Source organism: Pseudopodoces humilis, chromosome 15, assembly GCF_049639895.1.
Source record: "Pseudopodoces humilis isolate 2021_Gansu_Grassland_sample_001 chromosome 15, ASM4963989v1, whole genome shotgun sequence".
NCBI lineage: Eukaryota > Metazoa > Chordata > Aves > Passeriformes > Paridae > Pseudopodoces > Pseudopodoces humilis.
The window spans coordinates 1,712,108-1,737,343 of NC_142214.1; the positions used below are offsets into that span (position 1 = coordinate 1,712,108).

At 41.4% G+C, this 25,236-nt stretch overlaps 1 long non-coding RNA gene across 1 annotated transcript in view; it reads left to right on the top strand.

The window, feature by feature from the left end:
• The window catches only part of LOC148183051 (uncharacterized), a 43,961-nt gene that overhangs the window by 398 nt on the left and 18,327 nt on the right, over positions 1-25,236 (top strand). The window lies entirely within an intron of this gene.

Consider the following 25,236-nt stretch of genomic DNA (forward strand, 5'->3'; position numbering starts at 1 on the left):
AGCCCCTTCCCAGCTCAGGGGCTGCGCTCCCTGCCCAGAGCTGGCTGCAGGAAATTGCCCCATTGTGAGCAACAGCTCTGAGGATGCTGCAAACCACAGCCAGGGGAGGGGAAAAGGCACAGCCTGAGCTTGGCTTTTTGCTGGTTTAAGGATTAAAAAAGGGCAAAACGTTAATGAAAAATTCTGAGTGAAAATAGGAGAGACTTAATGAAAGTTATCCATGTAGAAATCATAATGCTCCAACCAGGGAAACTCATTTTTATCTACTGGGTGTTGGCTTGCGTGGCCAGCAAGGATTTTACAGGTATTTTATTAGTGCTGTCCTTAATGAAATAACTTCTTAAACCCAAGTTATGCTTCTAACTTACTGCTTTGTGTTCCAAAGCTGCTGGCATTTCATGTTTTACGGTGTCTCTTGGAAGCTGAAGGTGCCCGAGAAGTGCCCCAGGCGGTGATGGAGGCTGTATTTTAGCAGCCCTGTTTTTGTAATTATATTTGTAATTACATAGAGCCTGTATTTGTAATTCTACAGAGAGATGGCTTTTGTCTGACTTGGATGGGAAATATCAACATCCAGTGCTTTTATGGCAGCAGAAGAGCTTTCCTGGATTTAATTACTTTTAGACCAATCAGTTGACATACAGAGGAATGTTTTTGTTTATTTCTGGTCCTTTTTGCATCTTAATGTAATATTTTAAATAAACTGATGTCTTTAAGTCATCCTATGAGTTCAAAAGGCCATTTGTGGTTTTGTTAGTTATGTTCTTCCCCCTTTTTAATGAACCCAGCATAGCTGTAAAATGCTTATTTTTTTAAGATTTTTAAGTAATTCATAACATTCTACGGTGTTGGTATGACTTAAATTTCTTGTTTTATCCCTTGTGCTTTACTAATTTAATCTTAGTGTAATCTGATTAACCGCAGTTAACCTGTTAAATTGCTATTTGAATATTTTTCAAAGCCAATCTGTGCTTTAACAAACCTATTTATTCTTTCCTTAATAACCAAATGCCTGTCCCAAGCCAGTATCCATAGCTAAGGATCTACTTAAAGCTTATTCTGTAGGTGGCTTCTAGAACATCATGGCTTTTTCTGTGTAAACCACGGTGGTTTTGATTTTTTTCCTAGCAATACAACACTATATTTATTTCTAATTGGCAGCTGCTGAAGTAAGCCCTGGCTGCAGTGTGCTCCAACAGGAGAAGGCAGAAAAAGTGGTGATGCAGAGCAGTGCCCAGAATTCCCTTTGTCTGAGCTGAAAGGGTGATGGGGCTCAGGACTGATTAACTTGTTTTAAAGAATCTTATCTCAATTTGCTTTTGGCTAGAAAATGTGGTAAATCCAGGCTGTAGGGCTCAGGTCCTGGCTTTGAGGAGTGTTTGGGATTGAAGTGATGTCACCAAATCCCTTAATGCAATTACATGGGCACTTGTTCATGGCTGACAGACTGGAGTAAAAAATGTTTTGGCCCTATGAATGTTTAGAAAAGGGAGATGACATAATTGTGAGCAGCTCCAAATTTCTAACAACTGAGATGTTATTTTAAGTTTTATAACAGGTTCTTTGGTTAATTTGAGGGTCAGCTTTGCATTCATTGTGTCACACTCCCTGAAATCCTTAACAGTGCATTCCACAGATTTTTGTAAAATCTTATTTATTGTTACAGGAGAGGTAATCAAGTAAACATTCCTCTGCTGCTAAATATAGCAGCGAGCTGCTTATGAGTCAGAGCTCCAGCAGATAATTCTGCATATCAGTGGAAACTTTATTGGCTCTCTGCCATGTTCCTTATGTGAACAAATAACAATTTGGATCTTGCTCCTTCTCCCCATTCCAGGAAACATTTTGCAGTGCTCGCTGTAGCGAGGTTATGTTTGTAAGGGACTTGAAGAGCCCCACAACTGCATCATGTAATTGTTCTGGAGCATAACACACAGCAAACTTGCAGATCTACATTGTTACAGCCATTGTTGATTAGTAATTAAGCTGTCAAGTATTCAAAACCATCATTTCCATACACATCAGCAGTCAAGGACAACTTACTGGATAAACACAGTAACACACAAAACTGGAAGTGTATAATTTTTACAGCACTTTTGAAAGACTTTGGCTGTTGCAGGTTTTTAGGTGGGAAAAATGTGTTGTAAAATTGTATTAGTAAATAAAGGGGTGGATAATATTAATATTCATTGTTTCTTCCCAACAACAATAACTTGGGAAAAAACTTCCAGCTCTTTGTGTATCACCTGTCCAGTAAAGTTTCTTTTTTCTTACTATGATCTATAAAATACAAAAGGAGCTGTTTGCCAGCAGCTTGTTAGAATTGCTTAAATGTGATTGCTAAATTGTGACCAATGCTTACACTCATTTCTGTATAAATATTTTCCTATGAAGCTGGCATAATAAGGAGCTTGTTATCACCTGAGCTTGGTGGATCAGGGCAGTCTGTGCAAGCAGCTGGGCACTCACTGAGATGGGGAAATGATTTCTGCTTGTTCCTGACCAGTGCCTGAAGCTTGGGCTGTGTGGCTGCCCTGGTTCCATCCATCCTGTTATGGATACATACTACATTGGTGGCTTTTGGCAAATATTAAAATGAATGTTATCTGTATAAGAATGGGAAATTTTGTTGTATTAATACAGTTTCCTTTATTTCTGTTATTGATGAAACTTAGAAATAGTGGTGTAATACATGTTAGGCTATGGCATAGTATTAAAATAAAAACTGCTTTTGTTTGTATAACCCAAAGACTGAAAAAAAAATACAGCTGGAGAACCCCTGCATTAGTAAACTATCTTATCCAGATGAAGACAGCAGTGACCAGAACTCTGGGGCCAGAATTTATTGCATTTCTGGTATCAGGTAATCTAAATCTTGATAGGTCTAAGAAAATTGATCTATTGGGAAGGGGGCAAGAGAAAACTAAACAGAAGAACACCGAAGATCCTAAGAAGAATGTATGAATATGTGTGAGAATTTATGGATATGTAGTAGGGTTCTGTTTTTAAGGGACAATCCTTTGTCAGTAAGGTGTGCTCTCTTGGCTGAATGCAGAGACACCCTGCCGTATCTGTATACTTGATTTTATTTTTTATCTCCTGTCTTTTTTATTAAACTTTTAAATTCTATAAAAATTATGTAAACCTCGTTTTTCACACATCTGATCCCCCCAGAACCGGTTCCTTCTGTGACTGGACAGCTCAGTGCCTTCTGCTGCCGCTTTCTGCGTGTTAATTTACTAATTAACTCAAGGAAACACAATGGCTTATCAGAGGTGTTCAATAACTGCGTTATTTAGCATTGGCTCCTGGGCTGATATGAGCCGAAGCTAATGAGGTGTTAAAGTGATGCACAGCAGCCAAGATTGTTAATCTGGGTTTAGTGACACAAGCGTGAGAATTTTAGTGCTGCTTTTTCAAAATCAAGTATCCTGTTGTGAAAGCTGAACAAAGGAGGAGAGAAGTTGGATTCTGTAAAATGAAATACATCAAAAGCATTAACAGCTGCCTATAATGCCTTCCTATGGTGGCAGTTCCTTCTTTGCATAAAAAAGATGGCTTAAAAATATATATATGCAAAAACTGTATTGCTTGAAATGAAATACATGCTTTTAAAACATTCTTTAATTATTAAAAATGTTAAATCTTTCTGCTTGTAGAATCATTTTGAAGAAAGAAGCAGTCTAGGTAGTTAGCATTTATAGCATCTTTAGTTTTTTTATTTTTCTTTGCTGTAGAAATGTCTTCAGAAGCAGCTGTATCGTGTTTGTATGTTGTCTTCTTTGGAAGTTAGTGTGATTCCAAAGTAGGTAGTTCTTGTATTAATTAACCTTTCACTGGTGACCACAAGTGGTATTCAGCTGCACAGAGTATTATTTCTGCCTGTCTCTACCTTAAATTTGCCTGAACTTTCTATTCAGCATGCTTTGTACAAATGAGAACAACCTGAAACACCAAAAAGAGGTTGGAATTATTTATTATAGTGATAAAGGACTGGATCAGGAGGCTCGTGGTAGCAGTGCATTGCAGGAATGTGCTCAGCCATGGAGCTGTGAGCAGTTTACAGGGCAGAGGCCCTTGGAAGGAAAAGCTCAGTGCTTGTGGATTTTGGCTTCTTGCAGCGGCGCTGCCACTTCTGGGCTATGTTCTGGTGCTCATTTTTCCTGTTCTCCCCAGCCAGCAGCCCTGAATAAACCAAAATTAATCTGATTCATAACTGATAACGAGAAATCTTTCAGCCTCCTATTGTTACCCTGTTTCAGAGGTGGTTTTATCTCGGGGTTTGCACCTGCCTGACGTGACTGAGCTGTTTGTTGCTTTTGCTATTTGTGATTTTCCAGGGCGAGGTGGAAGCTGGTGGTCCTGCAGCAGTGGGGCTGTGCTGGGTCACCGTGGGGCTCTGCTCTGCCCTTTAGAGCTGTTCCACCTCCCAGCAGCTGCACAGCTTTGGCAACAGTGCTGGAATGTGAGGGATGACAGAAGGATGGGAAAACCTCATCTTGGAAGTCAGGGATCCTGGGAATATGTGGGCTTCTCACCCAGCCCTTCTCTTTAAAAACTGGCTGCAGTTCACTCCTACTGCCTCAGAGCTTTCTGGATTATAGCTGTTCCTACCTTTCCCCATTTCATCAGGAAATTCTCCTTATTCTGTCTTTCATGAGACCAGTTCTCTTGTGGAATGGCAGCATCGATTTGGAGACTTCACACCGACTGTCACACCCATTCATTGATGGTGATAACGTCACCGGAAGGGCAGAGAAATTTGGTATATTGGGGAAAAAAATAACTTGACTGACAAGTGTCATAAACACAGGATAGACCTATGTGAATAAGTATTTATAGGAAGAGAAAGCATATGGATTTTACATATGTTTTCCTGGGTTTCTTTGGGTTTGGTGTTTTTTTTCTTGGTGGGGTATATCAGTATGTGTTACTAAGTGTGGACAAACTGGAGCTGTTGTTAGTTACTGATGAATAATGTGGCCACAGTGAGCAGGAAACAGCTTTTTGTCACATTTCCTTTGGGGGCTGCTGCTCACCAAGGCCAGCAGAGCTCGTGTGCCAGCTCTGGAGCTGCTCCCTGAGCAAAGGGCTGGCTCATTTGGGCTGCTGGAGTGTCAAATAATGGGATTTCACCAACTGTTCTGCTTTTCCTTGTGCATGTACAGGACTGAAAGGAAGCTTTCAGTAGTGCCAGTGATCTTCCTGCAGATGTAAGGATTGCTGCATACCAGATCTTTGAGTAATGCTGTCTCAAGTGCTCGGTTTGCTGCATGACCAGGGAAGATGTTTTTGTTTTAATGAAAAAGTAAATATAGACAAATTACAGCTTTTGAAAATGTGAGCTCTTGAGCAGCAAAACAAGCATAAATTTAATTTAAAGCATTGAAATTACTCAAAGTCTGCTTAAAACAATGTGTTCCCATTGACAGACAAACAAAAGTTCATGGAACACTTCTTAAACTTTGGTTTCTGTGGTAGCAAATACTTGTGGCTGTGGGCTTTGAGTCATGCTGCAGATCCGAGGTGGGAAACACTCTGTAAAATCTCAATGGAAATGTCTGAGTTCTGCTTGATCCCTTCTGGGCATTCTGAGCTGGTGGCTCTGGTTTTAAGCTGTTGGCTGTAAGGGTTTTGTTTTGGCTTTGGGAGCTCCACATGAGCGCTGAGTGAAAGGGAAATTCTCAGCACTGACTGACAGGATCCTTTAAACATGCAATGATGACTTGTATATTAATTAAAACCTGAGGGAATGCAGCTGATGATGTCCCACTGCATTTCTGGAGCTGGAACACAGAGCAGACTGAGTCACTATTAAGCACTCCAGGAAAAAGCTGTTACAGGGAGCTGTACTAGACCTGTTGCTGCATGGAATTTTTAAAGGATTTATTTGGTGGGGGTGAGGCAGCAGGCCTAGCACCTAGGAGAAATTCTGAAAGCCTGATGGTATTTATATAGACAAAATTCTAACAAGAGAGTATTCAATGAATGGGAAAAAACATTGCTTTTGTTATTAGAAAACACTGCATATATGTATTTCATCTTTTCTTTCATTTCTGTTTTTCTGAATGCTCTCCTTAATCTAATTCCTTTTGACATTGTATGAACAAATCCTTTGCTTTGGAGAAAGGACTGCATACACTCTTCTTTCTACACTGGCTTTTTGCAGATAAGGCTTTTCCTTTCCAGACCTCATTAAGCAGTCAGTTGAGCAGCTAAATGAGTGTTCCAAGTGGTAATGGATACTTACTCCGTGTAAGTACAACAAGATTATGAGATACTGTGAAGCTGAGTACTTAACTGCACAGAATTATTTATATTACAAATAAGTGCAACAAGTAAATAACTGAGATGTTGGTGATAGCCATGGGATATCCCACCTGTTAATAGATCTGGGTCGCTAGATAAGGGGTTTTGTTTCCTGGTTTGAGTCATATATCTTCCATTCCATATGTCTGAGCAAATTTTAGCCTCTTCCAAAAATAAGGGCCCTCTTTTAATGCATTTAAGCTTGAATGGAATATGAGTAGGCAGAAAGCTTCCAGCCAAAGGTGTTTGTGAAAATTAAGTTGTGTTTTAGCAATCTAATCTGCACACACTTGAAGTGTTTATTTGGATTTGTAAGGTTGCAGGTGGTTGCTACAATGCTTAGAAAATGTTGCACAGCTTGCCTTGACTTCTCCAAACTGGGATTATGGATACTCAAATATAAATGGAGATGAAATAGTTCATGCTTTAGGTGTTACGAAAGATCAAAAAAATAAAAACAAAACTAAGGCTGTAAAAGAATAATAATTATGATGAACAGAGGAGTTTATGAAGCCTGAATTCTCTAAGTGTTTTGCTCAAATTCTCATATCTAAGGTGTAAACTCTGAGATCATTCCAGCAGATGAGGGGCTTGCCTCTTTCCCACCCAGTTTCCCTGGTGTATAAGGGATAAATCTCTGCTGTTTCAGCACAGAATGTACCATGGAGCTCTCCTCTGTGCTACCACCTATCTTCAAAGAGGTCTTAAAATCTGGCTTTTGACATCTCTGGGGGAAGCTGTGATGAAATGGGCATGGAAGAAAGAGATCAAGTATGTATAGCATGGGTAGTTCAGAAACTTGGTGAAGAAAGCCTCCAGGTTAATATCAGAGCCTTCTTTGTCAGAATCTGCACTGCATTTGTAACGTGAGCTGGGGAAGGCTTGAACTGTCCTCTGTCATCTGCTTGTATTGGTGCTCTTTAAATAATTAAAGATAACTTTGTTTTCCCTGCCAAGTGACTTGTGGAACAGTAAATAAGCAGTGGGAACATGTCACACTGAGTGATGGAGGTGATCTGATCTTCATCATTCTCCCTGCTGCTCTCTGAAGCAGGTTTTCTACGTACAATTAGTTTTCTCTCAGTAAACCAAGAACTGTTTTCTCTGGTTCTCTCTTATGAACCTTTTTACATAGGCTCTGAAAAGCAAACCAAAGCTTTCCACCACCTTCAGCTTGCTTTGTCTCTAAAGTTACCTGGACATTTCACAAGAGTTAGAGGCTACAGCACTATTATTTTAATTTTAGCCAGAAGAAAACCAATTCATAGCTGAGTCTTTGCTAATTATTTCCACTCAGCTTTGTTTCATGTCAGACTTTTTAGTTGTATTTAATGTTGTTCCTTGTTGCTCTGGAAATAATCATTAAAGGGAAATGGGTCACCACCACTGTACACTGGTAATTCTGTGAAACAATTTGAAATGAACTTGCCTTTTCATAATGATGCTGCAAAGCACCAAATGCTTGCAGTAATAGTGGCATAATGTCATTAAGCGATAAAGTTTGGTTTGTTTTTTTTTTCCTGAAACCATAATAGAAACAAGACACAAATTAATAGCACAGGACAGTATTGCATCTTTAGGTGTTTGAAAAGTCAACGAGGTAACAGAAGATGGAGCTGAGACTGCAATAAAAGCTTTCTACAAATGATCTCTGACACCTGGAGAGCACCAAGTCATTGCAGTTAAAATCTGCCATTAACCTGTGGGCTGGGCATGGAATTTTGAAGAGGCTGTGGATCTCAGAAGGGGAGGTACCTGTGGGTAACCACAGCATCTTTGTTCTGAAGGGCAGGATATGTTCTGATTTACCTGCATGGATTTATCCTGTACACAGAGAACATGGATTGCTGTTGAGGAAATTCAGGTTTTGACCTTTCCCAGTACAAAACAACAGCCCAGTTTCTGCATCTTCCTAAGTTGGAGGTTTTGAAAATGGTAAGAAGAATGTTTCTGCCATGCTGAAATCAGCTGGAAGCACAGAGCATGCGGAGACAGAGCTTTTCTAGGTGACAGAGGCAGACAGTTTTCTAGTCACCAGCTGAATTTCCCTTCATGCTGTTCCTCTTGCTTTGCATTTTAAGTCCTTGACAAACTCTGCCACCGTGTAGTGCTGTTGCTGTATTTGAATTTCTGATTTAGGCAGGGAGCAGAAGCAAGGCCGTTCAGGCCTAACTTAAAACCAGAACTGGATCTGCTGAGTTTCTCATCTTTAGTCCCCCCCATTGTGCTATTCCAGAATTCCCCTTCATTCTTTGTTTTGTAGTGCCTAGGGATAAAATAAAGGTCTTGATCTGTGCTTAGGCAGTTTCTTCTGCAACTGGAGTGCATCAGAGTCCTGGAAAGCAGAGGTGGTTTAATGTGAGACCCCACAAATGCTGGTTCTTGGGGTGACAGTGAGTGCTGGGTATGGAAATGCTCTGGTCCTGCCACGGGGACGTGTCATGGCCATGGTAAAAGCTAAAGGTGAATGAACTTTACCCTAAAAGCAGACTCACTTGTGTGAGAAGTCAGTGTTCCTGCAAGGCAGCTGAGCCCTCTGTAGCACAGAACTGCAGACAACAGCATGGATTTGGAATTTTACAGAAAATCAGGTATTTTATCATCATTTCATATCCAACCCTGAGTCTTCCACAGTTTTAAAATCCAGATAATGCAAGTGTCTAAACTTTCCAGGAATATAAAATTCTATTACAACTGAGATGATTTGATGTGTGTATTCCCACATGAATAATTCCTGTATTTCTGCAAGTCCTGGTGTTGTGCTGTGGATGGAAGGAACATCAAACCACGCCACTGTTTCCTGAGTGTGCAGAGAGGACATTGGTGCTAGCACTGATTCATGGGTTGCATTGTGATTTATGCCCTCTGGAGCTTTGTCAGATAGGAAGTGATGATGGGACAGGAAGCCAGGCATTGTATGAGGACATCCATGAGTGTGTAACTGGAGGAAAAAGCTGCAAAAATAATTCATGGAAGATGTTATAAAGCTGTACAGTCTATATAAAAATAGATTTATGATTGTGCACAGCTGGAAATTGTAATTGTTGAAAATACTGCGAGCCAGTGACTGATTTTTATGGGGGGAAGAGTCTGGTCTCGTGTTTGAGCAGTGTCAGAGAAAGCACTGGAAGGACTAAATCCCCCCTTCATCAGGGCTCTCTCTGCCTTGTGTGAGCTCTGCTAATGAAAGTTTTCTGAAGAATACTTGTGAAATTAGCTCAGATATACAATTTATAAACTAGCAACAAATTCTTCATCTTGAAGGCTGGGGCTTAATTAATTTAAAGTCAGTTTTTTCTTTCTGTCTGATATAAGTTAACAAGTGACTGTGGGCTGGCAGCAATAACTGTGGGAGGAGAGGTCACCGGGACAAAGCATTCCAAAATCTCAACTAATACAGGGAGCAATTAATAACCAATTAAACTTCCACATATACCAGGAGCAATCTGAGCTTTGAGAGGCCGTGCTCAGCAGAGGAAGCCTGTCCCAGCCCAAAGCAGAATTACATTTACAGCTGTAATGTCACTGAAGAGTGATCCAGGTCTGGTTATTGCAGCTTTGCAGCGAGCTGTGACCCCACGGGGGCTGCTTGGAGACTGTCTATTAGCAGAGTAATAAAGAAGTTAGAAAGAAGGAGTCACCTGTGTGATGGGTGAAGATGGGCAGAAATAAAGTTAGAGAAAATTGCAGCTGGCTTGGTGTCCCCTTTGAGCCCTGCTAAAGGAGGGTGCTGCAGTGGTTGCTCTGTTCCAAGTGCTGGATTTGAAAGGAAAAGAACTGAAACAGGCGAGTAGGTTGATGAGAAGAAAGATTATTGCTGAAATTGTTACAGCTTTTTCCAGTGTTCCCAAACAAGATGCTGCAGAGGATACTTGTGTTAATTAGGGGAATGAATACAAACCAAAAATTTGAAGTCATGATGGATTAGCAAGAAGTTTTTACTGCTGAAATCTGTTTTGGTTTTTATTTTTTTCTTTGTGTGAGGGCCTCCCTTCAAGGCTTGGCTTTGTGAAGGAGCCAAAAATCAATATGCTGGGAACAGAAAGGATTTCCACAAATCTCAAAGCCATGACAATGGTGTGTCTTTCACTGTGAAATATCAGGTGTGGTTTTGGAAAACAAGTGTTTTGTTAAGGGCTCATTCTAATAGTTCCTCATGTGGTTTCTAAGCAGATTTCCCTGCTTAAATTAATTTGAAAGGAATTTATGTACCTTCAACTTGGACTAAAATTCAGATGAGAACAGGAAAGTATGGAATAGTTAGGGGTTTGCTTCATCAAATGCTTGTAATTACCACTGTGACCCTTTATAACATCTAAAGAAAAGCAGAAATAAACACCAACCAAACCCTGGGTGTGAATAGAGCGTTCATGCCAAAATTCAGCTCTCAGACGGTGCCTAAAGGTGGATCCTTTCTCAGGTGCTGTACTTCAGACATCATCTGGTGAGAATCCAGCAGCTTTGGGCTTTCCATCCCCTCCACTTGGGGTTTGTGGCATCTTTGGTGTCCTCGGAGCTTGAGGGAACATCCTGGGCAAGTTCTTTACTCGAGTTTAACCATGGGAAGCTCAGACTCTGCTGCTGATCCCGGCAAGTCCCGTGGCACATTTGGGAATGTGATGCTTCCCTCTACCGGCCACACGGAGAGGAAATTCTATTGCGAAAAGAACAACGAATTTTATATTTATTTTAATTTTTTAAAAAAAAAAAACCCAGTCTGTGCTTAGGAGGGAGGAAAGGGTTTGTTATTGCAGTGTCTTACACAGGGCAAATTAAATCACTTACCTACATCACAAAACAGCTTTATGCCAAAGTGACCTCTGCTTGTTTTGGGAAAAAGGAAATACACAAATATTTTAAGCCACTTCATGTCTACCAGCCGTGCTAACACCAAATATTCTCAGTACAAAGAGCAAACAATTAAATATTTGGAAACAGAAATCAAAATGAGAGTGCATTGAAGGTGTTTTGGTTTTTTGATGTGTTTCTTTTTGGCCAAAATTAATAGGCTAGGTGGTATTGTTTTTGTTCTTAGGTGAGGGTGCTGCATTGATGGCATCTTAAATTTTCACGGCATGAAAGAGAAAATGGCTCAGTTTCAACAGTGATATGCTTAAAAAATTTGATAAATACTTGTAAAGGCTTGGTTAATATGTGTGGAAGTTATCTGAAATTACTGATTTTTTAGGGGTTCACATTACTCTTGTTCAGCATGGAAAACATGGAAAGCTGAGTTGACTGAGGAGCATTTTTGGAGGCAGCTCTTGAGAGCTTAGAGCTATTCCATAATCCACCTTCAGGCAGGCTGGATCCAAATCCAGGATGCACAGGGAGGGAATGGGACAGAGGGAGTCCTGGAGCTGCAGGAGGCTCCTGCAGCTGGCACTGACAAGTCCTGCAGGAAATTTAGGCTCTGAGTTGCAAATATGTGTTTGAAATTCTCCAAGATGGTTTTAGCCCTTTAATATGGTTTTTTTTTCCCCCTTCCCTTGTATGGTGGTTTTTATCTTTTTGATGGATGCCTTTGGGTTGAATTACATTTTGCTAAATGTGTGGTTTTTTCCTTCTTTTTAAATTAGGTCTCCCCCTTCTCATTTTAGTTCTTTTGTTTTAGAGTGGGATCCACAGGAGTTTTAAATATCAATGTCTTTAAATATTTTAAGTATAAGAATGAGTCCATAGGACTTGTACTAAGCTTCAGAGCTGTAGGAAGGGGAATCTAATATAAATATTAAATATTGGGAAATTATTAAAAACTAAGGACAACCCCCCAAACAAACAAGGGGACCACCTCACACCCCCTCCATTATGGAGTCTCCATATAATTGTTTTATCATTACAATTGTAACAATCAATTGGCTCAGCTTTCCTGCAAGTTCTGTGCTCTTTGCAGTGTAAATTCAGCTAATCATGGCAGCTCTGGCCAGGGAGGTCCCAGCAATGCCAGCACCTGCGAGGTGTGGGGTTTGTCTGCTGAAGCCATGGATAGCACAGGGAGATTCCAGCTGGATTCCTGGGCACACCCAAGGCAGTGCAGCAGATTTGGCCAGGGGTGTGTGCACCTCATCAGCCCCCATCAGCCTGGCACTTGATTTGATTTCCAGTGCAAGTTCTGACCTTCAGCGCAAGTCGTTCTGAGCCTTTGTGCTGCAGGTTCCCAGAGCATGGAACAGACCCAGAATGGGAGTCTCAGGAGTGTTGGTGTGTAATTTTCCTAGCGCTCCACAAAAGCAGGATGAAAGGGGGTGTGGAGCTGCAATTAACACTGGATGAGGCTGAACTGCACTTTCAACAAAGAGAAGTCTTTCAGTTAGTCTACAATAAAATCATAATTATATCCCCAGTATCCTTGGCAACAGATTAAGGTCCCAAAAGGTGATTTTACAGTTCAGTATTCATTGTCGATACGGAGATGGAAAAGAAGGAAAAGCATAATCATTTAAACAGTTTCTGGGGTGTAAATAAGTGTTGTGTGAGAAACAGGAAATGTATCACACTGAATATATAGGCGTGTGCTCTCTGAGGAAACAAATAACTTCTGTAGTTAGGACATGCAATTCAAAAATTAGTATGCTTGATGATTTAAATTCATACAAAAGGATGGTGTTCAGTGGATATGGATTCATTTCTCAGCAGGGAATTCTATCCAATTTTCATTTTAAGAAAGCCAGCCCATGAGACACAAGGATTAGTAGTTGATGAACTGAAGATAACTTGCTTTATCAGAACTGTTTATATGGAGGAATTACCTGGTTATAAATTCTTTTGTGTGGATATGTTTTAAACTCCCTGCAGCTTTTCATGATAAAGATTCCTTTTCCTAAGCTTGATCTTTAAGGCCATGTATAGGAAACACATTCCCTTCTCCCAGTGATCCTCTCAAGAAAGGTTAATGTTTTAATAAATACTTGCACAGGTACCCCTTTAAATATCCTCCTGTCTCCATTTGCTTTGTTCTGGGCACATTTTACTGCTACAGTTCCCACCAGCACTATGGTGGATTTTCTTTGCCTTCCCCTTTTTCTCCCTATTTGCTTTGAAATAAGAACCAATACAAGTAATAACCTTAGAAGGCAGAGTTATTATGTTTATTTTTGAAGAAATGAATCTGTCATCATCTGGATGACAAGCTCTATGCATGAATTCCTAGATGTGCCATCAGTAAGGAAGATGGGAATGGGGGGGAAGTGAACAAGGTGCATGAAGATATTTGTGGAAATAAGATCTTGGAAATAGGACAACGATGAATAGAAGGAAAGGGTAATGTAGGCATGTGAATTCTAAATGCTTTCCAGCCTGAAAAAAGCATTGGCTGCTGGCAATGGATTTTAACTGATGTTTGTGTCGCTGCTGAGGCAAAGAATAAGTCATATTGTAATTTTATTGGAGGTATGACTTAGTTTGAGTTGGAAAATGATGCTGGGGACTGCTTTGAAGTGACTTAGGTGATGGAAATTCCCACTCCTCCCTTCTATTTTGAGTCTACAAATGAGCGATGAGCTGTGTAATTTTGTATATAATGATACGTCTTCTCTCTGACAGATTTGGTTACTAAAGTTTCTCAAAGTGCACTTGGTACTTAATATTGAGACCTGGTTTTGCTTTCATTTTGAATAAAGGCCTGCAGAGGAGAGGGAAGATATAATAGGACAAAATAATTTTGTGATTATTTCTTTACTTAGAACTGCATGGTTTGGAGCGGGACTTTGTAGCTCCAAATAAGTGTGAGATGTGCCTGTAAGGAAAATGCCAATTTTACAGCTTTAGGGACTGCAACTCTTCTGTTTGGTACTCCAGTGTAAATGCAGCCTGCTGAAATCCTGCAGGATTGGGGATCTCCTGGGCTTTCACAGAAATGTGCAGAATTTAATACCAAAGAACAGTGAAATGATATAAAAGAACTAAAGACCATGGGGACTGGAGCTGAAATTGTGTTCACAGGGAAGGGCCAGAAAATAGGAATTATAGTGGCCAGATCAGTTCTAGTAAGTGAAAGAGTCACTGCACAAATTTAGTAGTATCAGGTAATTTCAAGACTCTTTTTCCTTCTATTTGGGCAAATTTTTAGCACAGTAATTTCCTTTCACTGTGGTTATACAAGGTTTTTCCAGTTCAGTGTCACTCTTGCCTGGTTACCTGCATTAAATAGCACTTAATGCAAGATTTAATGAGTGAATACACCCGTTTCCACAACACACTGCATTTTCTAACACAGTTTTTGTTGAGGCTGGGAAAGCATCTGTTCAGGCACAAAACATTGGCTGCAGTTGGGCTGTGTGAAGATGCAGCTGAAATCATTCTTGTGCTTTGCTCTGCTTTTGGGGGACTCCAGGGATAGGGGGCAGGATGGTGCAGAGTCTTTGACCCTGCACTGAAAAACCTTCCTGAGATCCCCAGAAAGGGCAGGCAGGGAATGAGAATTACCGAAAAACTGGATTTTTGCTGAAAGTCTATTCATCACTTTACACATTAGCATTAGAGAGCATGGGAAGAACAGTGAGAGGAAAGTAAAAAATAGCTTAGCTCTGTAGAACTGCAGAATGTTACTATAGATAGGCTGAGAGATTAAAGAGCTGTCTTGGCACATTGCAATTCAAAGACCAGCAGCCTCAACTGCCTTCCTGTCCTGGGGAATTTTTCTTAAGAATTTTATACTTCAGCTATCACATTATCATGTGGGTCAGATCACTCTATTTTGTCTCGATTTTCCTCAGTAGTTCCCTTTTATCCTTTTGTTCTATCATTATCCCTTGTCTGTCTCTTGGCTTGGCTCTAAACTCTCCCCTGTGTGGTTGTTGGAGTAATTTGAGAAGCAAAGCCCAGAATTGGTTGGTTGGGGGATCTGTACAGAACACAAAGCACAGCAGGACATTCCAAAACTCATCTGGTGAAGTCCCTGGGGTGGGTGGGATCTAAAGCTGGGCTGACCAGCACTGCCCTCAAAGTCTCTAATGGTACATCTGCAAGTCGTGGGGGCTTCCAGGGAGCTCTGGGAGGCTTCAGCAAGGAAAGATGGAATTTCTGCTGGCATGGAAATACAGTCAGCTGCAGTAGTTTGCATTTGGAAAAAAAAACCTAGCATGATCTATTATTATCTATTGATAATAATAGATCTATTATAGTTATGATCTATTATTATTAATCAGTTTATTGTTTAGATGTATTGGGTAAAGTAAAACCAAGCAAACCCCTGCAATTTGACTTTATCTAGGAGCGATATAATACTGAGGAAAAGTTCTTTTAATGAAGAGGAGAAGAAAAGGATCATTTGCTGTGTTCCTCTGAGGTAGAAGGACAATCAGTGGCTGGTGGTGACCCAACAATTCCATTGTGGAGGGAAGCTTTTATTTCCTATTATGGAACTTCTGTGGGAATTCTGCTGGACTTGCTTGTGGTTACCTGGAGCATTTCTAAGGAATTGTTGGAGTGCAACACAATCCAAATCTTCCCATTCACGTTGCAGTGTGTGTGCTCAGGACTGAGCCTGCTGCCAAGGAAAGGGAGATGACACTTCGGTTAGGATGAGCTGGCCAAAACCTGATTTTCATGGCAGTGTTATCTCCCTTGTATAACTTTGGGGGTCTTTGTTGTCGTGCTGCCTCGTTTTGAGGAGAGTATCCCAGTGTTAGACAGCTGGATGATATTAAAGAAGTAGAAAAAACTCCCTGGGAGGGAAAAAAGAATTGTGTACTTAAGTATGGAAATAAGAATACTGTATTAGAGTGATTCTATAGAGCAGGGAGAAAGTGGGGCAGTCTGTATGAGGAGCACAAATAGCATGGCTGTCTAACAGCTTCTATTTTTGAAGATTAATAACATCCCAGTTCCTGTTTACTGTATATTTTAAGCCAGGCAGCCTTCATGTGCACGAAATGTTAGTGCTTTCTGTGAATATTGACAGGGAGCCTGAAAGTATTGGTTAAAATATCTGCTCAGAGCCTTTTCTTGGGACTCTGCAAGCCTGGCCTGTGCTCAGCAAGGAGTAAAGGTGATTGCAGACAGAAGTGTGATAGAGATGAGTTCCTGAGCACCTTTCCACCCTGCATGGCAGTGCCCTCTGAGCCTCCCATGGGCACACTGTTCAGTGCCAGCAGTGAAAGCTCCCCCAAAGCAGCCTCACTGCTGGGGCTGGCATTGTGCTGCTCCTCAGCTGCTGCCCACAGCAAGGAGGGACAGTGGGGATGTGCAAAGATCTGGAGATTCCAGCTACTTTATAGAGAATCTGGGTGGGATTTGTTGGACTCGCTCTTAAAAGATTCCCAGTTAATTTTAGGTTTTCTTGTTTCTTCCTTTTGCCCTAAATTCACAGAATGGGTTGTGTTGGAAGGGGATGTTAAAGGTTAAAGGGGTTGGAAGGGATGTTAAAGGTGATCCTGTCCCACTCCCCTGCCATGGCAGGGACACCTTCCCCTGTCCCAGGAGCTCCCAGCCCCATCCAGCCTGGCCTGGGACACTTGCAGGGATCCAGGGATGCTCTGGGCCCCTGTGCCATGGCCTGTGCTCAGAGTGAATTTCCTTCTCATCTCTGATCTAAACCTGCCCTTTCTCAGTTTAAAGTCACTGTCCCCATCCTGTCACGATGTGTCTGTGTAGGAAGTCCCTCCCTTTAATCCCCTTAAGGCACTCCAAGATTTCCTTGGACATTCTCTTCTCCAGCCTGAGCAACCCCACTCTCTCAGCCTGGTTTTTGCATGAAGAATTATGGTGTCTTACCTATTCTGGAAGCTGTTTGGGTTTTTAGTAATAATTTCTACTAGGTTCTTGTCTGTTATTTATTTAGGCTTTTTTTTGGTTATTATTTTATCTGCTAAAATGAATTTACTATTCTATTTTCAGACTATAGGGTGGTCTCTTCCCTGGTTTTAAAATTGTACAGAAAAGAAAACCCTGAAATGTTTTCTTGGTTTTTATTTCAAAATATAAGTAGCTGAACTTGTCTGGTTTATGAATCAGATAATTACAAGCATGACTTTTATTAGACCTTAGTGCTTGCTTTTATTTCTATAGCCTTAAAAGCTTCAGTTAATCATTCTCAATGGACTGAAAAATACTTTCCATGAAATCTAATAAATTTGGAAGCGTATCTTGTAAATCCTCAAACAGATGTTTAGGTTAAATATTGCCCATCTAAAAGCAGATATTGCTAATGAATATTAAGAGCTGCATAAAATTGCTGGAAATTCTTTTTTGCATCTTGAGAGAATCAATGTTATTAAGTCAGATCAGTCACTTTTATTTGGGCAATACAAAAAAACATATGTCTTCCTGCTTTGCCAGCTGCCATAAAATTTTGGAGGAAAGGTTGCTTCCAAGCTTTCCAAAGGGAATATTTCACAGAAGTATTTTGACCTTTGTAGCTCACAAAACCAATTGACTTCCTTTTCCCATAAACTATTTTCTGGCTGAGATTCTTCCACAGCAGAGGTTTAGTTGTGAGGAAAAATACCAGCTCCAAAAAAAAATAACTGGGCTGCCTTCTAGTGGTTCTAGATACCATCAATTCCTCTTATTCAAGAAATTCCCTTTAAAGGAATGATCTTGCTCCAAATTTAGTATGTTCTTTCCCAGTATTTCTTAATATTCAACCATTATATGTGCATGTTTGTGATAATTTAATTTTAAGAGCCACAAGGCAGATTGTACTAGTCACACACACTTTTTTTGTGGAGAGTGTAGGAAAACCAAAACAAAAATAACCACTGACCAAAGCAACAGCAACAAATCCCCAAACCCCCAGAATGAAAACATCTTGGGGCCAGCTCAATTTAACCAATTTAAAGCTGGATTTTATCATCTTCCTTTAGTATTTGCAATCACTGTTTTTTTCTCAGTAATAAAACTGGATTTGCTCTTCCTGTTCTCCATGTAGGAGTTACCCGAGGAAAAACCACATAAAGGGAGGTGGTGTTTGTGAGGTAATTTCAGTATTCACCTTTAATTCAGTTTGATTCCAGATTTCTGTGAAAGATGGAGTAGGTCCCTTCTGTGGTTTTATTTCTCACTGATATTTTTGATTTCTTGTGTGGTTTTATTTCTCACTGATATTTTTGATTTCTTCAGAGACACTGCTCTGAGTGTCTACAGAGAACTAAGGTTAAAAACTTTGCTTCCCAAAAATGTTCAGCCAGCTGCCAATAATTGATTAAGTACACAAACAGGAGGAAGGATTAAGCTAACCAAAAAGTTAGTTTAAAATGAGTTTGAAAGGACTGAAATCATGATTGACTAGAAATCCTGCAGGGATATTACCAATGTATTTTATAGTTGCCAGGGAACCACAAGGTTCCAGTGACAGTGTGCATTGCACAGAATGAGGAACTGGAGGAATTCTGGCAGTGACTGATCCACAATTGAATCCAGCTAGGTGAGCATCCTCTCCCCATGCTGGACCAGCAGTGCTTCACATCAGGTGTGGCAGATTCCAAACCCCAGCAGGATATCAGGTTTGTCTGGTGAAGAAGCTTGTGCCTGGCTGGATGAACCCACAGGGCACCGTGGAGAGTGGAAATTAGAATGTAAAACCAATGTCAAGGTTAACACAGACTCAAAAACTGGATTATGCTGATGGTCCACATTGATGTAACACAGAAATTCGTGTGGAGTCCTAGAACTGCAGCAGAAGGTTTTGCAGTGTTCAGTGTCCAGCAGCATGCAGAACTCTCTGAGGTCCTACAGCAAATGCTACACTTGATTTATTCTTCCTTAGGTGAAATGCAAAGGAATTTGCTGTTCAGATGTAGCACAAGTGATCAACTCTGGGACTGACCCCAATCCTTTTGAAACATGAAGAATTCATACATTATGATGATAGAGACGGCAATAGAAATTGTAGGAGTTGTCCAAGCACAGCTACCAAAATAAGGGACCTGGCTCCTTGAAGTGGTTTAGTGAGGTCTGAAAGAAGAGAAAATACCTGCAAGAGAACATTGGACTTTGCAACAACTCTTCTTCCTCAGTGCTGGAAGTGGTTCAGGCAGACCTCATCTGCAGATAGATTTGTGAGCAAAGCGAAGGCTCTGGGCTCAGATTGATCCCAGGAGCTTTGATGTTGTTGCAGCACATGTGGATCACCCTTGAGGAGCCCCGTGCTGGGACAATGAGCAGCTGGGAGTACAGGTTACAGCTGGGGAAATGGCTCTTGGAGAGCTGAATTTCACAGTGAAACTGCTGTAACTCTGGAAGCAGCCAAGGGTAGAAAATCTCCCACTGATGCTGTGTGAAAGGCACCGTTTGGAGTGCCTGAGGGAGCATCAGCATCTCAGGATTTGTGGGGAGAATCCTCAAAGTTATCTCAGTATTACTTCTAGGGAGAAAAGCCACAGCTGAGCGAGTGCCACCAACCTGTGTGCAGCCACTGCTGGAGAGGTCACTTGTCTGGAGGCTGAATTACATGAATTCAAATAAATACATGTTGGAACTCTCCTGGGAAATATCAAAAAGACTGAATAATACTTATTTCTTGCCAAATAGGCATTTCTACAAATTTCCACCTTGCCTACAGAATTGATTTTTCTGCATTAAGGAGATTGTTTTATAACTTAGCAGTACATAATTCTTGTTTCAGTTTGATGTTGGCATTTGGATCATTTTTCAATCGGTCGTACTAAGAAATGAAAGCTAATGGCTTCATTCAATAGTGGCTGAAATAATCCCCAGAAATGTCTTTTTCCATTGTAAATTGATGCATGTTGTTGTCATTATCTTATATAAATGATTGTGGGGTTTTGCTGCGCTTTCTGGGCTCATCTCTGTTTTATCCAATAAATCATAAGGAAAATGTAGTGAAGACCTGGCTGTCCTGTGATGTGCATGAAATATGTCTGTATCCATTACCCAGCTGCAGTTTGGGTATTGATCACAGCTCTTGCTCACTGCCATGTTCCTGGCATATTTGGCAGCCAAAATGTCATTTCTAAGGTGGAGAAGGAAGTGACTGAGAAAGATTTGAATGAAATATGAACCTCATCTTTATGGGGCAGGGGTCAGGAGGAGACTGGAATGGTACAAAGCTTTTCCTGAAGCACACAGTCGAGCTGGAATGGAATTATTTGGGAAGATGTAACTTTATCTGAAGTTATAGAATGGAACTGGGTTAACTTGGGCATCTTGTGTGGGTTTTGATGTTTCTATGAAGGCACCAAAGATGAAATATCCCATAATTTTAACTGGGGGTTGTAAGAAGATGTTGCACAGTGAGAGTTTCCTTTTATTCAGGGTTTGCAAACCCTTGGCTCCTGTGGCATCTCCTGCTTCCCAGGCAGTGAGATGATTGAGCCAAGCTCTGCTCTCTGGAGGAGTGGGAAGTAGGAAAGCAGCAATTGGAAAGCTGCAGCATATGAGCAATCTCCTCCTTCAGCAGTGTTCTTGAGCTTGAAGACAGCAAGCTGCGAGGAAAGGACAACAGCAATGGGCAGCTGTCACTTCTGCTGTTTAGCCACAGCGATTTTTATCAGGAGACAGAAAACAGTACATCAAGAGTAAACAGAAAACAAATAGCTCCACCATCTGCTGTGGTGGGAGCAGCCATATGGAGTGGGGTTCAAAGGGTGCTGTGTTCTGGTTTAACTCGTTCACAGCATCCCTGCTGTACTCAGGCAGTCGCTCTCATCTCAGCTCCTTCCTCACCAGCAGTGAGGGTGGAGCTGATCTCCCCATTTTATCAACAGTGGTAAGAGAGGAGTTGGTGTAGGAGATGATATCCAGGGTCCAGCTTTTCTCAGCCAGTGGAAATTGGGTGTGGCAAGGGGGTACAAACCTGTGTTTTCTGAGGATGGGTGGTGGGGGCTGCAGCTCCGCTTCCAAAAGCTGTGTGAGAGCAAACCCAGACTGGGAGGACAGGGAGTGAGCAGCGAGTTTCTAAACTAGCAGCTCTGAATGTGTGGAACACACAAAAAATAAGATAGGAACTTAGCAGCGGGTTTTATACTTATTAATCCTTTACTTTATGCACTTTTCCAGTGCAGCTGCACTTCCATAAGGAAAGAGTGATCTTCCAGTGGGATGGAGTGTGGCTGATCTGCAGTCAGGGGTGGCAACCCCAGGTCCTTCATCTGCTTTGTCTAAAATCTATCCCCAAATCAAGAATGGTATTCCAACTTCCATTATTACTATCTTTTCTCATCTGTTCTTCTAATGTTCTGAAATAGAAGGTACTGGCTCTTTACTTTGTGCTTGTAAAGATTCATGGTTTACTTTGTAAAATATATTTGAATCTAACGCTTGGTGTAAAAGAAAAGCTTAAAGGAGAAAGTTGAAGGGATTAATCCCTTTAGTGTGTTGGGGTTTTATTTAGCTACTGAAACTGGAAAGGGTTTGGATTCAAATTAGATCAGAAATTAAGGTAAATGTGGATGAAATTTGATCTGTAAAAGCAAATCTTGCCTGTAAGCCTGAGATGTGAGTTTCACTGTTAGGCATTTTGGGGCTGTTGGGAATCAAGCTAATGAAAATAAGATTTATAAATCCAAAAGGTTTGGAGGCAGCACTAAAGCAGTGACATCACAAGCGTGCTGACAGCTGGGTCTGGTGTGCCACAAAGGGCACATCCTTGTGCTCGGGGGTCTCTTTTTCCCTGGGTTGCAAATTTGTCACTGATAGAAGGTGAAATAGTCAGAAATGTGCATCCCCAACTGCTCAGCTCACTTTTGGCATCCCTGTTGTCATGGGAGCTTTTTGTCTATGTAGGAGTGAGAGGAATGCTGCAAATAAATGTTTTGAATACGTGGGATGGAATTTCTTCTCGATCAGAAAGGCAATTTGTGAGCAGGAGAACAACTGAGTGCCAAGGACAATTCTTGGGCTGTGAGAAACCCTGCTGTAATTCACTGGAGTGCTTTAGCCATGGCAGTTTATTTTGGGAGGGTGTTGAATTTTAGAATTTCTAGGTCTTCTGTTGGGTTCTGTGTTTTGGGGATTTGCTTTAGTCTTTGGTTTAAACATTAATGAACTACAAGAGTTTTCTTTATTCTGTTCAATACAGAACTGATTTGCTGATATCTCTTTTATTTAAGGATTATGTGTTCTCCTGGCAGAAGAAAACCAATTGGCTTGTCCATGAAATACAGACTTATTAATTTTAGCTTTCTTTTATGAAAATATCATGGTTTTGCATCTACTGAATTTAGAACAGATGCTTCTGTCTCTCTCTGCTTCCTTTTCTCATGGAAAACCCAACAAAATTAGTTTTAAAAGCTTGTGTTGAAGTGCTATACTGAAATAGTTCATATGCAGAAAAACTCAACTCAAACATCTTTGTAATGAACTTGAAATATCAAGGCAATATTAGACAAAATGTAATCAAACAGTGCATCAGGACTGTTTCGCTAACTAATGGTAATTAAAACTTCCCCCTTTGCCTGCTTCCCTATGTTCAAAACATAATTGATTGTATTAAAGTTTCTCAGAACTAAATATTCAGCCCTGGGGTTAACCATATTTCTGGATACTTAATCACATCCAAAGAAACAGGGAAGCAAAAGAAGACAGGATGCCAGCCTCTGTGTGAAATAGAAAATAATATTGTTGTGTAACAATTAATTCTCTATCTAGGGGTACCTCAAATATGATCAGTTAAAGGCTTCAGCTAAATTAACTAAATAAAATAATTTAAAAAAATTATGTAGTAAACAAAATGTTACCCAGGTACAAAAATTATTTAGGTTTTTTTTTATTCCAAATTAATTTTTGTAGGCTAATGAGTGGTGTGTGCTATTAGAGCTAATACAAGAGGTGATGTTGTGGAGCTTCAAAGCTCAAGCCATGGATTTAAAACTGGGAAAGAATAACTGCATTACTTTGGGATGATATAAGCATTCTGTCATAATGAGAGCAGTTATAATCTCAAATATGAGTTACTCCTTCCTTTCAGCAGCTTTGCCTAAAGAGGCTGATGCATGTAATGTAAAAAAATCTGCTTTTTGTGAAGCCAGAGCTGTAATCCAGCAATCCCTTTCCCTCAATCCCGTATTGGGATTTATCAATCCTGGCTGTATTTTAATTCTGCAATCTCAATTTATGCATTTCCAGCAAGTTTCTTGAAAGTTGGGTCTTAGCCTCTGTAAAACTGTTCAATATTATAATTATAAACGATGTAACACCAGCTGATATTGAATCCTGTCTTCTCATATGTTCAACTCTACTGTTCCTTGCTCAGCATAATTCTCTTTTGTAAGCTTTTCTTTGGTCACTTGAATGTATCTGATGGGGTTTTGCAGCCTCTTGGTTTCCTGTAAAAATTAGGAATTCCCAGCAGGAAATTTTCCTTATTACAGTTACTACAGCATCAGATAAACTGGCTGTGAAAATATCCCAACAACTGAGCATTTCCAAATGGGTTTCACCACGATGGAACACTGTATGACGGGCTACCAACAATATCCTCTGGAATCATTTGGTTGAATTTCTAATAGGCAGCAAATGTAGAAATTCTTTGTTTTAAATTAATATTTTTGCACATTTTACTATTTTTAATTTTTTTTTTACATTCTTCTCACGTGAGAGGGTATTTGTGCATATTATTGATACTTTATGTCAGACTATTGGATTAACCCTGGTATCTGGGAAATTGAGTTCTTTACAAAGTTGCAGTGAATGGTTCTGTTTCAAGTTCTGTTACTTCTCAGGTTTAGATGGAGATGGAGCCGGGTTGAAGCTATTTTTAAGCTCTGTTTTAAGCCGGGTTTAGGCGGTGATGGAGCCGGGATCAGGCTGTATTTAAGCTCCGTTTTAAGCCGGGTTTAGGCGGTGATGGAGCCGGGATCAGGCTGTATTTAAGCTCCGTTTTAAGCCGTGTTTAGGCGGTGATGGAGCCGGGATCAGGCTGTATTTAAGCTCCATTTTAAGCCGGGTTTAGGCGGTGATGGAGCCGGGATCAGGCTGTATTTAAGCTCTGTTTTAAGCCGTGTTTAGGCGGTGATGGAGCCGGGATCAGGCTGTATTTAAGCTCTGTTTTAAGCCGGGTTTAGGCGGTGATGGAGCCGTGCTGGGGCTGTATTTAAGCTCTGTTTTAAGCCGGGTTTAGGCGGTGATGGAGCCGTGCTGGGGCTGTATTTAAGCTCTGTTTTAAGCCGGGTTTAGGCGGTGATGGAGCCGGGATCAGGCTGTATTTAAGCTCTGTTTTAAGCCGGGTTTAGGCGGTCCGGATCGCGGCTCAGGCTCGCTGCCCGTGCCTCTGGCTCCATCTGTCGGCCGCGCTCGGTCCCTGCAGTGCCCGGCTGTGCCGAGCCGCCCTGCGCTGCCTCCTTCTCCTTCCTCCTCCTCCTCCTCCTCTCCTCCTCGCTGATTCCACAGCTCCTGGGAGCTCCCAGTTCCTCGGGATGTTCCAACCGGCTCGCTCCTGTTGCCTCCTGCCCTGCTTAGGGCTGAGCGGCGCTTTGGGAAGCCAGCCCAAGGCTGGTCCGGGTGGTGCTGTAGGGGATGTGAAGGTCAAGTGTCCAGGACAGTGATCACCTCCAGCATCGTGGAATTTCACCCCGAGCAAGTGACACATCCTGCAAACCGAGTGAAACGTTTGGGAAAGCGTGCTGCTGCTCTGACAGCTCCAGAGAGACAGAAATCCGTGGGATGTGCTGGTCCCTGGCTGATGAGCCCTGCTGAGCTTTATTGAGGGCTCAGAGGGAAGAGAATCTCCCCGGATGAACAGAAACACAGCAGGCACAGTGCTCCCTCCATCCCTGCACTGCAGCTGCACCGGAGAGCCAGCCTGGCCAGCACCAGCCTCCCTGGGCACCACAAGTGCTGGAGGTGCGAGTCAGGAGGGGATAAAAGAAGGGTGGACAGAGGTGGGGAAGAGCCAGAGCTGGGCCCTGTGGCCAAAGGGCCATTCCAGGCTGCATGGCATCCTGCTCCAGGCGTGAACTGTGGGAGAACTGCCTGGGAGTGTGCTGAGCAATTGCACCACTTGTTTTCTGTATTCTAATTATTTTAGCA